Genomic DNA, 14,810 nt, shown 5'->3' with positions numbered 1-14,810 from the left:
TGGAGCTATACCTTGTGTCTGGATTTTCCACTGGTGGGGTTTTTGTTTATTTGTTTGTTTGTTTTGTTTGTTTGTTTTGGCCTTGTATAGAAGGTCAAACATTTATTATGTTCTGGAAATTATAACAAAAATCTGTCTCATGAGATGACTTCCCAGCAGAAGAATATCTGCATTTTCATCACAAAACACCTGAAGCTGTCATTATAGACAATTGTGCCAGTGGTCATATCAAGTTTTGGTCTTCGTGGCCCTCATTTCACATAAGTATCAAAATTACAGACACTCACTTATGAATAGCCCCAACACACAACTGAAGCAACTCCTTTGTGGCATGCTGCTCTTAACGCAAACTATTCCGATTGCTTTGATTCCGACTGTCCAGGCTGCCTTGGCAACTTATGGAGGGGTTACCGTATAAGCACTGTAAGCGGTTGTATTGCTGGTGTGAATAAGAACCCCCCACTCTGCGTCAGACCAAGGGCCCATCTAGCCCATATCCTGTCTCTGGCAATGGCCAGTGCCAGATGCTTGGGGGATTGACCAGCACAGCCTGAGTGATCCACCCCCTGTCTTCCAGGCCCAGCTTCTGGCAGTTGCTGGTTTAGGGACACCTGGAGCATGGGGTTGCTTCCGGGCCTTGTTGACGAATAGCCATGGATGGAGCTATCCTTCAGTGGACCTGTGGGATTTCTGGGTAACTCTGTATGCTCTTCAAACCAAGAGTTCACTACAATGGACCAACACAGTGTTTTATCCCACGTGCTTCCTTGAACGTCAGTACTCACAACTTCTGAGTTAAAACAAAACGATACATCTCTGAGCTCCCCAAGGAGCTCAATATCTAAAAGGCGGAAGAGGAGGGAAGTTGTCTGGGCAGCTGAGGAAACCAGAATCAGGCCATTATAAAACTTCTGATGATAACTACCGGTGACGATGCTGAATTAAAAAAAATCACCCTGTCATTCAATAACACGTGGCTAGTTCTGATGACGGGGAACAGCAGCCGTCATTTCCATCATTCTAAGGGAACATACGTAGATCGATCCGATGTTCAGTAAAGAAATAAAGGTACATTTTCACCCCGGGCTCTGTTGGCACTAAACAATAGCCTGCCAAAACGGAAATAGGCTTTACTGCCATGCTTGTATTGCTCAGAACATAGCACGTCACCTTTGTAAGAAAGGGATACAATACTCCGATTTGTCTTGAGATGTAACTTCGAAACTGTTGTCGAATAGCCTGGATTTGGCGCAAATAAGCATGTCTGTGTGGAAAGTGTATTATTAGAATTATACTGTACCGACCGTTCTGGTGATGTGGTGACCCCTTATAATTCTCCCCGGCTTTCTGCGAGTGGGGAGGCATTTTTTTAACCAGAGCAGTTTATTTTCTCTGGAATAAATCATAATTCACCCTGAGTGAACCTTTCAGAAATGGAGCTGAAAAGAAGCTTTTGATTTAGGCGCTGTTTTGTGTTTGAGAGACATGTTTCAAGTTTGGTGTGATGTTAGGAGGAGAGTTTCTTAACAATCCTTTCCATGAAATCGCAAACAGCTGAGTCAAAATCATTTTCTCTCTCTTAATACGTGTGAGAGTGGCTGTGTAGCGATCTAGATTAGAAAACATAAAATACAAAAATAATAGGGCCCCGCTAAAAAACATAACTTCTAGCTTCTAGTTTAGAGCCGAATCATTTTTAATAGATGGGAATGAAAATTATTCCGGCAAAGTCAGGTCTTCTTTTGTAAAAAATTTTTCTTCAAGCGTGATCTATACAAGATCTAATTAATTAACATGTTCCTCTGTTTTCTATTCATTTATCTTCAGCAAGGTTGGAGATTTTTTCGGGATGGAAAACTTCTTATAAGATTAGATTTTACCACATGACACTTCTTGGAAAAAAGAAAAGGAGGACTTGTGGCATCTTAGAGACTAACAAATTTATCTAAGCATAAGCTTTCCTGAGCTACAGCTCACTTCATCGGATGACTGTAGCTCACGAAAGCTTATGCTCAAATAAATTTGTTAGTCTCTAAGGTGCCACAAGTCCTCCTTTTCTTTTTGCTAAAAGAACACGGCTTAACACGGCTGCTACTCTGAAACTTTGAAAAAAGGTTACTAGTAAATGTTTCAGAGATGCAAAATGTTATACCCACTGTCAGGTCCTTTAAAGGCTAACAAATACCTTTGCGAAATAATGCATAATGCCTTGCTTTGGGTAATCATTAAACAGAGCAGAAGAAAAGGGGACCAACTCAGGCAAAAAATACATGCTCATAATTTTTTTAATTTAATAAAAGCGACAAACCAGGTTTAAAAACCATGCATAGTTTGGAAATGCGGTTTGACTAAAGGCGCTAAAGTTAGAAAGATTGAAGCGTGTGGCATTTGACTCTCTTTTCTTTGATCCCAAGCAAATTATCATAGTGATGTATTCTTCTTAGCTCTCAGCAGCAGTAGCACCAGTAATCCTTAGCATCCTTTTCGGGTGTCTTCCTGGATTATGCTTTTCTGTTTCAACTGTTTTAAGGGGAAGATACTAGTAATGAATGAAAACCGGCGGGGCAAAAATAATGAATATTCAAAGGTACTAATGAAGCAGTAATAACCCCTGTGCAAATCACAGACACGACTTCCTACACTGTGCCAACGCACTAGGAATGGTGCAAATTCAGCTGAAGATACAGGGTCAGAAATACTTTTAAATACATATAGTGCAAGCCTGAGTGGATTATTCTCGGGGCATGTTACATTAGAACTTCGATCAGTCATTACTTCGGCTTGTGAGAGAAAATAGTACATTGAAGAGTGTGGTTCCCAATAATTACACACGATTTCCCCCATCCCTGTGAATCTCAAAGTTTCTGTTATTCCCTTGCATTTTTGTCATATCTTTTTCCTATCTGTCCCTATCCAGGTGGAAATGGCTCCTTTACCTGATAAGCACAGGTTTGCTGAGGGTGATATCTACAGGCTCAGCCTGACCTTCGGCAATGTTTTCAATGGTACTGCCCTGCCCATGGCCTGTCATCCTGCCTATGAGATGGAGCCCACTCAGAGAGGTCACCAGTTCTTCTATCCTCACTTTCAATCAGCTTCCTTAAAAAAACCAAAAAGCACCTAGCATTGAGAGAGACTGTGGAATGAAGGAGACCCCGAAAGCCAAAGAAAGCACAAACAAGCGAACGAGGATCACGTGTGAATCTGGCATAAATCTGCTTCTTCATCAGCACCATAACTTATATGTGGCGATCTCAACGTCCAAAGCCATTTTTTCACGTGCAGGAGATTTTGCTAGTCACACAGATGGAGGGCAATTTTCTCCTTCATTGATTTCAGTTCCTCTTGCAGTGTTTGTGTTTTCTCCTGAAAAGATCAACACACATCTTTCGTCTGATCGCATCCAAAGAAAGCAATTAATCAAAAGCCGGTCTAGGGTGTTAACATGCCGGAGTGAGCTGTGCAAAGGGTACTGTGTGAAGAATTCTTGTTAACTGCAGAAAGGATTAGCAAAAATAACTCAGGACAGAGAAAGGTGTGCCAGGTTTCCTGCTTTTCAAAGATCTACAAGGCGGTCGAAGGACGTGTATATAAGTCTAGTGACTGCCTACTCCAAAAGATGGCTCCTAATAATTAAAATTCAGGATAGTTTTTATATTGGCCTAGTTTACCTATTGGCTTAATTCAATATTTGCAAAGAGGAAAAAAATTAAATTAAAACCTACGAGATATAGCTTGCCTGTAATTCTTCAGTAACTTCGGTGTATTTCTCTTGGATTTGCTTGATCTGAATCCCTAATGCTGCATTTCTGTTTTAAGGGCTTTAATCTGTAGCACCAGAAGAGTGCAATGAGAAATCACGGATCTGTTCACTCCTGCCATGAAATCCTGGCTTCATTTAAGTCACAGGCAAAATTCCCATGGACTTAATGGGACCAGGCTTTGAGCCTTGAAATCTTGTCTTTTATCTCCACAAGTATCCCAAGAACTGAAATGGTTTTGGACAGAAATGAGAAAAGTTTCCAGTGCCACCACAGATTTCGATTTTAATAAAGCTGCACCATACCGTAATAAAAAATCCTCTTCAAAATGAACCTCCCCTGCAAGGAAGAGGTTGAGGTCAATTTAAACACCTGCTCAATATGAACAGTTTGTGCTGCACTTAATCCTGCATGTCTGCATCCCCCATATTCTATGCTAGAACTGGGCATACCCACTTTGTATCAAACATACACTTAATATAAGTGTACCTAAGCCTCGGAAAATTGAATATGTCCCTATCTGGCCAAAATATGTGGAAATCAGAAGAAAATGCATTGACTTGAATTCGATATTGCATTTCTGTCTGTTGCAAAGGTTTTACTGGGAGGAGGTGTGGTAAATAAAGTGTAAGAGTCTCTGGGCCTAGAAATGTAAATCCTTTGAAATAATAAATTATTGTGTTGGAGGTTTGCCGCTTGGTTGATTTTAAATGTGGGTTAGGAAGGAGGTTTGGATTTTGTACCCTAACCCTACCTGTCAAAGGGATCTAGCTATCTGTAAGATAGTAACTTTTAATAACACCTCAGTCTCTGACACTTACCTTAGTATTTGTCCTTATGCTGGAAATTAAAGTGTGGACTTCACTAGCAACTGCTACTTCACTGGGTTTTTCACAGCTTAATAAATCTACCCCGAATGGCACCTATAGGCCACACCAAGGACCTGTCTGTCTTTAGAAGTGTCACTTTCTTCCAAACAAGACATGTTCTATTGCAAATTAACTGTCTTCTAACCCTGTCAGTCATTTTTCAGATGATCTGAACCGACCTACACGTTGATTTCAGATGTGGGAATTAATAAGTAGCCGAAGTTATATAAAATATTATTCATGTATGCTTTCTGCCGGTTTGACATGGGGTCATATGTAGAGTCACCACTCCTCCAGTCCACCTCCCTCCCTGCAAATATAGCCTAAAAGACCACCATTACTGGAAAATCAGTCTGAAAATATCAGACGACTGTCACATTACCTAACTTAGTGAAATCAGAACAAAGGGTTGCATTAGAAGTGACATAACATAAGCTGGAAGGGGTTTTCAAATCCACTTACACTTCTTTTGCAGTTCCCTATTTCTTCCTGAACGTCTCAAATTCTCGGCATGTTTTGTGGAAGGTTGATTAAAGTCAAGAAATCTGGTTTTGTACCATTCGTCTATTTCCTGGGGGGAAATTAAACGGAATATGGCAAACATGAATATTTATAGTCAGATATGAAAGAAAATATGTGTTTCAGTTATTTTATTAATACATAAATATATTTAAAGTAATGGGAATATTGCCAACTATTGTGTGGAGGGCTATAGATAAGTAAGTAAATACGCAAAATGTACTTGTAATTTTAAAATTAATCTTGCAGTGTACAGCCATTGAACGTAGACTCTCCCTCCATGCCTTTCTATGCCTTTTGTGGCATGTGTAGTAGGAGAAATATTTCTCTTATGAAGATATCTGTCTATATTGTGGATGTTTGTTTCTAGAGATGGCATAGTAAATATGTTAAACGTGTTTGTCATGAACAAGGATTTTTTTTTATCAGGAAAGGCTGACAGATAATTTCATTTTGCAGATCCGATGAAGTATAATTTTACCTGCAGGTTCTTGGCTGCAATTCCTTCAGACTCTATCTGAATGTCCCTCAGAGCAGGAGCCAGGTCTGGGATTGAGCAGGAGACATCAACACGCGCTGAAGCACTGTAGCTCTGTTTCATCAAATCTTCGATTGCCTATTCTGACAGAAACACACACAGTACATGGTAAATAATGCGATACTTCTGCAGAGCTTCCAGAACAGAAGGATTGGAAAGTGATGTTTAAGACAAATAGACGTACAAAACTCTAAATCTAACCTCGCTGTGTACTCTCTGCAGGAATGCAATTTCAGCCTCCAGATTATCCAGCTGTTTCTCCAGGGAGATGCGAGCTGAAGTGACAGCCTCCATATCCTTCAATTAAATAAATACATAAATAGGCATACATATAAAATAAAGATCTAGCAAAGGATTTCACATTTAACACCAATACTAGCTTTTCGAACTCCACTCTGTGGGCATAGAATGGTTTCCTCTGAAACCATTCACAGCACACTCTGAAATAAAACGTATGTGACAGAATGGCTGAACAGATGAAATAATCTTCATAAAAAAATTTCTCTCTCTCCCTCCACCCCCTTTCTGTCCTTTGCCATTTTGTGTCGCCAGAACGGCTGGCTTCGGGTCGCACTAATATCAGGATGAGAATGATCCCAAATCGGTATATTGTTTCAGTGCACGATAGGATCAATGCAGAGTATAGTTTGCATTCCATGAAACTGCATCTGCTTTGCTTAGTTATAAACTCAGTCCTACAGGGCTAAAAGCTTCAATTCTCTTCTCCACTTTCTTCCTCCCTTCAAAGGCACGTTTCTTTATGGACTGCAGCTGGTCGGCCACAGCTTCCTTGGCAGCCACTGCTAATAGGCTTTTCAAGGACTGATGAATCCTTTGATACCCAAGCCGCAGGGAAAGCAGTGGTGCAGTAGGTGGCCTGTGACATACTGAGGGATGGGTAGGCCCCACTTTCTCTCCAGTGGTGATGGTGCAATCAGGAAGGTGCAAAGTACTGTAGTGTCCTTTGTATATGGGAGGGGTGGCTTTCTGTGTGGTTCTGTGTGTGTTGTAGCTGTGGTGTATCAACTGTCCTGTGGCATGGTCTAGTGTGGTGTTGCACCTACAGTACTGTGTGAAGAAGCACTGTTGTGTGGTGACAGGGTATATTTTCCTGGGCATTTTACACGGTGGCATTCTGTGGTGCATTGCTGTGGGTGTGGCACCATTGTGACATGTTCTTGTGTGGATGGGACACAGAGGCATGATATAATATGGTCCTGTGTGGAGCACTTTGGTGCTGCCCTGCCTGGGTGTGGTGCACCCTTGTACGTATTACTGTAGTGCATAGGAGCCACAGTCATGGACCAAGATTGCTGACCCCATTGTGCTAGTGTAATACCAACACACCCCAGTCGACCAGGGCGGGATGGAACCTTGGGGGTCTCTGGAGCTTAGTGCATGAGCCTCCACTGCATGAGCTAAAAGCCAACTGCCTGTTAGCTAAGGCTGTAGAGCAGACTCCTTAATCTCTGTCTCTCTAGGTGATCTGGGTGCCATTAGAGGGGACAGAACACCACACCCAGAAGGTGTGTGTGGGTAACTCTCTAGGTGCTGTACAAACACAGAACAAAAAGACACTCCCTGTTCCAAATGGCTCACAATCTATGTATGTATAAGCAGGTCAATAGGTGGATACAGACAGATGGGGGAAGACAAGGAGTACTTGTGGCACCTTAGAGACTAACAAATTTATTTGAGCATAAGCTTTCGTGAGCTACAGCTCACTTACGAAAGCTTATGCTCAAATAAATTTGTTAGTCTCTAAAGTGCCAAAAGTCCTCCTTTTCTTTTTGCGAATACAGACTAACACGGCTGCTACTCTGAAACCTGCCAGATGGGGGAAGGACAGTGTGGCTTGCTGTGGTGCTCCCCAGTGGCTGTGGGAGACTCGTGTGTTGTGATACAGTAGGCTGGGCTGTGGCGCAGGGCTATTACCCTGTGCACTTTCCTAAGGTCCCTGGTTCTGCACAGCTTCAGCAGCCGCTCTCGATACAGATCTCCCAGGCCACCGCAGGGCTTCGAGCTCGGCCTCCAGCAGTTTGCTTCGTTGCTCTAAGTCTCTTACCTGGAAGCAAAAGACGAAACAATCAACCCCTGACTGGCTCCCCACACACGTTGGGGATTCTGGTCTAGACCCTCAAACACCCGCCACAATACACCCAATGGAGCTGCGTGAACCAGCTTCCCACCCGCCCCGCGCACACCGAGCTCCCAAACCCAGAGTCTCCAGCACCACCGACACTTTTAGCACCAATCGAAACTAGCTGTCAAGTTCCCAGAAGGGGGTCTTGGATATGGAAGGTGATTGAATTGCTATTTAATCTATCAATCTTGTCTCTTAAGTAGGGGGCCATTAAACTGCGGTTACTGACTCTGATGGCCCTCATTAACTTTATTAACAGCGCGTGGGAAGGAACTAGTCCCCCCAAACTCCAAGAGTTCCTGAAGCAGTAGATTTGGTAACCGGAAAAGGAAAGGAAAGATCTTGGGGTCTGCCAGTTACATAAGTATCTGGGAACATTCCTTTTTCACTAGATACTGAAAAGGAAGCCTCCCTTACCAGCTAAATCTCAACACGCCTTTCCACGCGTATTTTTTTCTCAAACATCTATGGGCACCTTACCCCCATCCTCACAGCTAGGGCTGGTGACGGAATGCCCCGGTTGCACAACCCTTTCAGGCCAGGTTTGTGTGTGACCTTTTTGGGATGCGGAGTTGGCTCAGATGTTGCTAACCAGCATTTATCCCCGCCCCTTGCACCTGTTCCCATTAAAGACAATGGAAGTTTTGCCATTGACTTCCATGAGTGCAGGATCTGGTCCAATTACTTCAAGATTGGGCCCATAGCGTCAGCAAGATGGGATATCACGCGCGCCTGTCCGAGCGAAGTCATGTATTTAATTACTCCTCCATATCAAATACGTGCGCACCCGCAACGTTTTTAAAAAAAAGGAACAGAAAATTCATTGAAACGAGCTCATTGCGCTCAAAGAAAATCGATTGGATTAATGTCTTAATACATACTGAACCAACACGTGTATAGAATGTTAATATATAATAGTAAATAACAAAAGCTTGCTAATTGTAAATCAGAAATGAGAGCCACCACGATAACCCATTGTATTGTATTTCTTTTTAAAGGCTCTAGGTAGGGAGTAGGTTGGGAAACTACTAAAGAGGTCACTTTTATTGCATATACAGCTTCACGATTGTATGTAATGCATTTCAGAGCTAAGGCACTTCTGGAATATAAATCAATGTCCATGCAGTAACAGGAATAAAATAAATCTCAAATACGTAAACCAGTGAGGAGTGCTTCAATCAAGCGGTCAACGATAACAGAAGTGTGATACTGTGTTAGGGCGGTTTACTCGCCTTCTGTATCAATGACTCACAGAAAAGCCCTTGGTTTTCTTTCCCTGTTATAAATATACTCTGTGGACTGTCAGAGAAATCCTGCAAGCGCCCTGCTGCTGTTTGTTCATTCTGTACGCTTCTCATTAGCTCTGTCAAAGGGAGAGTTAGGGGTTCATACTCCCGTCTTGTGGGTGTTTGAAATCTGAATGGGATAGTGAAGCAATTCCTGTTTTATTTGTTTCAGAGTAGCAGCCGTGTTAGTCTGTATTCGCAAAAAGAAAAGGAGGACTTGTGGCACCTTAGAGACTAACCAATTTATTTGAGCATAAGCTTTCCTGAGCTACAGCTCACTTCGTCGGATGCATTCAGTGGAAAATACAGTGGGGAGATTTATATACATAGAGAACATGAAACAATGGGTGTTACTATACACACTGTAACGACAGTAGTAATAGCTCACCTTAAGTGATCACTCTCGTTACAGTGTGTATAGTAACACCCATTGTTTCATGTTCTCTGTGTATATAAATCTCCCCACTGTATTTTCCACTGAATGCATCCGACGAAGTGAGCTGTAGCTCAGGAAAGCTTATGCTCAAATAAATTTGTTAGTCTCTAAGGTGCCACAAGTCCTCCTTTTCTTTTTGTTTTATTTGTGTACTTATATTGATGTCTGTGTGTATGCGACCCAAAGATTGTCGCAATAGCTCCTTTAAACCCTTTCTTTACCTTAAGCTAAGTCACTGTCATGTAAAATAGTTCAGTTTAGGTCTCTCGAATGTGGATTTAAAATATTTCTAATAAAAAGGGCAGGGTAAATATTGATACATCTATTTCGGCCCTCAGGGAATTGAAGAAATCCCAAGGAGTTGATCGGGAATAGCCCAAGCGGCTGGCTTTGTTTCACCTCCCCCTAAAAACACTTAATTCGCCAACAAACGAATTAGAAATAATCTTTCTAATTAAACCATTGTCCTTTTCGCCCTTTAATGTTCACTCATGGCACTTAGTCCGGGGAACAACGCACTTCGAGTTTGCTAAAACGCTTTTCCTGGTGTCTATTGATCTTTGATCGGGAGAGGAGGGAAGACGCAAGATTTTTAAGTTCGAAGCGCACAACTTGCGAGGCAAACCGCCGTGTAAAAAGCGCAGCGGGCCCCGGGTGTCTCTCCGGGCGCGCCGCGGGGGCCGAGCGATCTTGTTCTAACCTTTAATGTTCTACAGGTAACGACTCCGCTCATTTGCACCCTTTAATCCCTGAGCCGCAGCACCCGGATCTAGCGCTCAGTCTCTGTCGACAAGTGTGCTTCAGGAGACCTGTTTCTCAGTTTACAGGCACCGGCCTGATTCCCCCCGCCCCAGCAATCCGCTCTAATGCGCGGGAGACCTTCCTAATATTCACGGGGGCCCGAGACTGAGCGCGGCGAAGTCCCCTTTGAGCGGAAGCCCTCCCTAGCCTCCCTTGAAGTGGAGCGCAAGCCCCTTTGTCAGCGGCAGCTGGCGCCTGCTGCTGCAGGAGAGCTCGGCTGCCGTTCGCCGCCGCTGCCAGGCCAGCTGTGGCCACGCCTCGCCCCACCCCTCCGCCTTCCCCTTTACCTGGCCAGGCGCTGCCCGCGGGTGGCCGAGCTGGTCCTTCTGCTCGCCCAGGTAGCGGAGAGGCTCCGGATTTGCTAGCGGCGGCTGCTGGTCGAGCAGCGCTGGCGTGGGGGCTGGATCCCAGCCGCTGCACCGCCGCCGAGCTGCTGCGGCCGCTATCCTGCAAGCGCCGGCGGCAGGAGGAGATCCTGGCTGGGCTGCGGCTCAGCGGGGCTCTCTGCGGAGGGCGAGGGGTGGGTGGCTAGAGGAGTGATCCTGAGGTGAAGGGAGAGGAGGGTGCCGCTAAGGAGGGAGGGATCCCGGCCGGGACAGAATGGCGGAGGGGTGGATGGTCACTAGGATGGGTGTCTAGGAATGGGTGGCTCGAGGGACGAGAGCCAGAGCCATGGAAAGCTGGTTGGAGTTAGCTGAGTGTGCAGTTAGCGGCGATGCGGGCAGCCCGGGAGCGACAGTCCCGCGTTACAGCCCCAGCAGCTCAGGAATGTCCTAGCCGGGTCCCAGCAGCAGGCGGACTCACCCTTTTCTCCTCCCTGTCGAAATCCTCCTCAGAAGCCAAGTCCCCAGAGGAGAAGCGAAGGGCTCGGCAGCAGCCTTCCCGCCTGCAGCTGATCTAATGCCTCAGTCAGACGTGCCAGGTCCAGCATGAGAGCTGGAGAACAAAGCGTGCGAGCAAGAGTCTGGATATACGTGAAACGTACAGTACCAATGTGTCTCTTACCTTCTGTCTGCGCTGTATGAGACACAGAAGGCTACGTGGAAAAGGGGTGCTTTTTAAAAACATCCACTATATAGGGAGCATCTCCAGCACTGCAGGGGAGCAAATTATAATGCCAAGGTAAATATGTACAAGGCTGGTAAATCACAGAAAAGAAAGAAAGAAAGAAAGAAAGAAAGCGTTCCTAATAGCTAACTTTGAAGCAGTGGGATCAGAACACGGCTACTACTGCTGCTTTAGCATATGGACTTTAAATCCCCTTCCCTACCGTAGTTATTTGTATCACCAATTCCAAGAAAGGAGATAAGAAAAAAAGGTTCCAAGAATTCATGCAGGAGCTCACACTTTCATTTGCAGGGGTTGCATAGATCTTCATGTTTTATTAAATATAATTTAATACAAAAATAGCTTTTATTACATGACACGTTGTGCTTTGCTTTTACTACAATCATTAGCTTGCATGTGCAAAAGAATGAAGAGAAATAAAATGGTGCTGTTACTTGCTTCCTTAAAGCTTATTAGGACATATATATTCAAAACGGAAACAACTGATTAACCTTCAGTCTTGGGTTGGTCGAATTTTTTGTTCTAATGTGTATGTTTTAATAATCTAAAGCCTTATTAGTATAAAACATAAGGATATTATGGATAGACCATTGTTATCTTACGAATATAGGAAATGCAATACTGGAACAGAATGAAAGTCCATCTGCTCTACTATGTTTAGGGTGAAAAGAAAAGGAGTACTTGTGGCACCTTAGAGACTAACAAATTTATTAGAGCATAAACTTTCGTGAGCTTTTGCATTTGGAATGCATCCGATGAAGTGAGCTGTAGCTCACGAAAGCTTATGCTCTAATAAATTTGTTAGTCTCTAAGGTGCCACAAGTACTCCTTTTCTTTTTGCGAATACAGATTAACAAGGCTGCTACTCTGAAACCTATGTTTAGGGTGTTATCTGTCAGATATGTGTTCGTGGGGAACCAGGGCGGAGTATCCAGCCTGTCTGACTCACCAAGGACCCCTCTCCCCCAGTCTCTACTTGAACAAAAACTGATCAAAAGAAAGACTTACAAAAATCAATAAAAAGGCAGCATAAAACACACCTAAACCCCTCCTGACAAGGGTGACAGGATTATGGAAACTCCCCTAGCCTCATTTGCATCAAAGATGGGACAGGAAGATGTGATGAAGTGGGACTGTTCTTAATGTTTCCTCCGAATACTGTAGGGGTGCCTCAGTTTCCCCTATGCATTTCTTAAGTCTCTAGGTGGTGGGATAAGGGAGTTAATTGTTGCAGAGTAAAGATCCAGTGTACATAAATGGAGGACACTCTGTCTCCTGGCAACTGATGATCTGGGCCCTTCCCCCCTGCAAGGTGATAGCTAAAGGGTTGGAGAACAAAAGAATCTGGTGACCTCCCGGCCCAGGAAAGGGCCAGAGGAGAAGGGGCTGGAAAGTGAGTCAGTTTGGGGCTGGCTGGGGACAAGGAGTGAAGTGCAGACGTGGTTGTCTGGCTCACTGCCCCCCAAAGTGGACCCGGCTGAGGGATTCTGTTCTCTGTACCTACAAGCTCTGTTTTAGACCGTGTTCCTGTGGTCTAATAAACCTGTTTAACTGACTGACTGAGAGTCACATCTGACTGTGAAGTTGGGGTGCAGGACCCTCTAGCTTCCCCAGGACACCACCTGGGCAGACTCGCTGTGGGAAGCACATGGAGGGGCAGAGGATGCTGAATGCTCAGAGGTCAGACCCAGGAAGGTGGAAGCTGTGCAAGCTTTTTGCCCTGCAGACAGTCTGCTCACAGAGAGGAGACTTCACCAGAGTCCTGACTGGCTTCATAGGGAGCAGTTCCAGAGCATTCCCCAGGGACTTCATGACAGAAGGCATCTCCATTAGTATACAGAATGGAGAACAGAGATGCCAAGGCGAGAACCACAATGAACTCTGAGACCAGAAAAGCAGGGAAGCACTGCATGATGGGGGGATCTGTGGATGGGAATCTGGGAGGCAGTGACCATGAGTTGGTTGAGTTCAGGATCCTGACGCAGGGAAGAAAGGTAAGCAGCAGGATACGGACCCTGGACTTCAGGAAAGCAGACTTTGACTCCCTCAGGGAACAGATGGCCAGGATCCCCTGGGGGACTAACATGAAAGGGAAGGGAGTCCAGGAGAGCTGGCTGTATTTCAAGGAATCCCTGTTGAGGTTACAGGGACAAACCATCCCGATGAGTCGAAAGAATAGTAAATATGGCAGGCGACCAGCTTGGCTTAATGGTGAAATCCTAGCGGATCTTAAACATAAAAAAGAAGCTTACAAGAAGTGGAAGGTTGGACATATGACCAGGGAAGAGTATAAAAATATTGCTCGGGCATGTAGGAAAGATATCAGGAGGGCCAAATCGCACCTGGAGCTGCAGCTAGCAAGAGATGTCAAGAGTAACAAGAAGGGTTTCTTCAGGTATGTTGGCAACAAGAAGAAAGCCAAGGAAAGTGTGGGCCCCTTACTGAATGAGGGAGGCAAGCTAGTGACAGAGGATGTGGAAAAAGCTAATGTACTCAATGCTTTTTTTGCCTCTGTTTTCACTAACAAGGTCAGCTCCCAGACTGCTGTGCTGGGCATCACAAAATGGGGAAGAGATGGCCAGCCCTCTGTAGAGATAGAGGTGGTTAGGGACTATTTAGAAAAGCTGGACGTGCACAAGTCCATGGGGCCGGACGAATTGCATCCGAGAGTGCTGAAGGAATTGGCGGCTGTGATTGCAGAGCCCTTGGCCATTATCTTTGAAAACTCGTGGCGAACGGGGGAAGTCCCGGATGACTGGAAAAAGGCTAATGTAGTGCCCATCTTTAAAAAAGGGAAGAAGGAGGATCCTGGGAACTACAGGCCAGTCAGCCTCACCTCAGTCCCTGGAAAAATCATGGAGCAGGTCCTCAAAGAATCAATCCTGAAGCACTTAGAGGAGAGGAAAGTGATCAGGAACAGTCAGCATGGATTCACCAAGGGAAGGTCATGCCTGACTAATCTAATCGCCTTTTATGATGAGATTACTGGTTCTGTGGATGAAGGGAAAGCAGTGGATGTATTGTTTCTTGACTTTAGCAAAGCTTTTGACACGGTCTCCCACAGCATTCTTGTCAGCAAGTTAAGGAAGTATGGGCCGGATGAATGCACTATAAGGTGGGTAGAAAGCTGGCTAGATTGTCGGGCTCAACGGGTAGTGATCAATGGCTCCATGTCTAGTTGGCAGCCGGTGTCAAGTGGAGTGCCCCAGGGGTCGGTCCTGGGGCCCGTTTTGTTCAATATCTTCATAAATGATCTGGAGGATGGTGTGGATTGCACTCTCAGCAAATTTGCGGATGATACTAAACTGGGAGGAGTGGTAGATACGCTGGAGGGGAGGGATAGGATACAGAAGGACCTAGACAAATTGGAGGATTGGGCCAAAAGAAAT

At 44.8% G+C, this 14,810-nt stretch overlaps 1 long non-coding RNA gene across 1 annotated transcript; it reads right to left on the bottom strand.

Annotated features, from left to right (window-relative positions):
* Positions 1–2,294: 2,294 nt before the first annotated feature.
* LOC119853752 lies at positions 2,295–8,368 on the bottom strand. The gene is made up of 6 exons (XR_005292202.2): positions 8,248–8,368; positions 7,623–7,752; positions 5,889–5,984; positions 5,631–5,770; positions 5,093–5,201; positions 2,295–3,366 (listed from the first exon to the last, which is right to left on the bottom strand). It is a non-coding gene; the product is annotated as an uncharacterized LOC119853752 (long non-coding RNA).
* Positions 8,369–14,810: the final 6,442 nt, after the last annotated feature.

The sequence above is a fragment of the Dermochelys coriacea genome, chromosome 3 (genome assembly GCF_009764565.3).
Source record: "Dermochelys coriacea isolate rDerCor1 chromosome 3, rDerCor1.pri.v4, whole genome shotgun sequence".
In the NCBI taxonomy this organism is placed as follows: Eukaryota; Metazoa; Chordata; order Testudines; family Dermochelyidae; genus Dermochelys; species Dermochelys coriacea.
The sequence above is the reverse complement of the archived record's forward strand: the minus strand, read 5'-3'. Positions and strand labels throughout refer to the sequence as shown.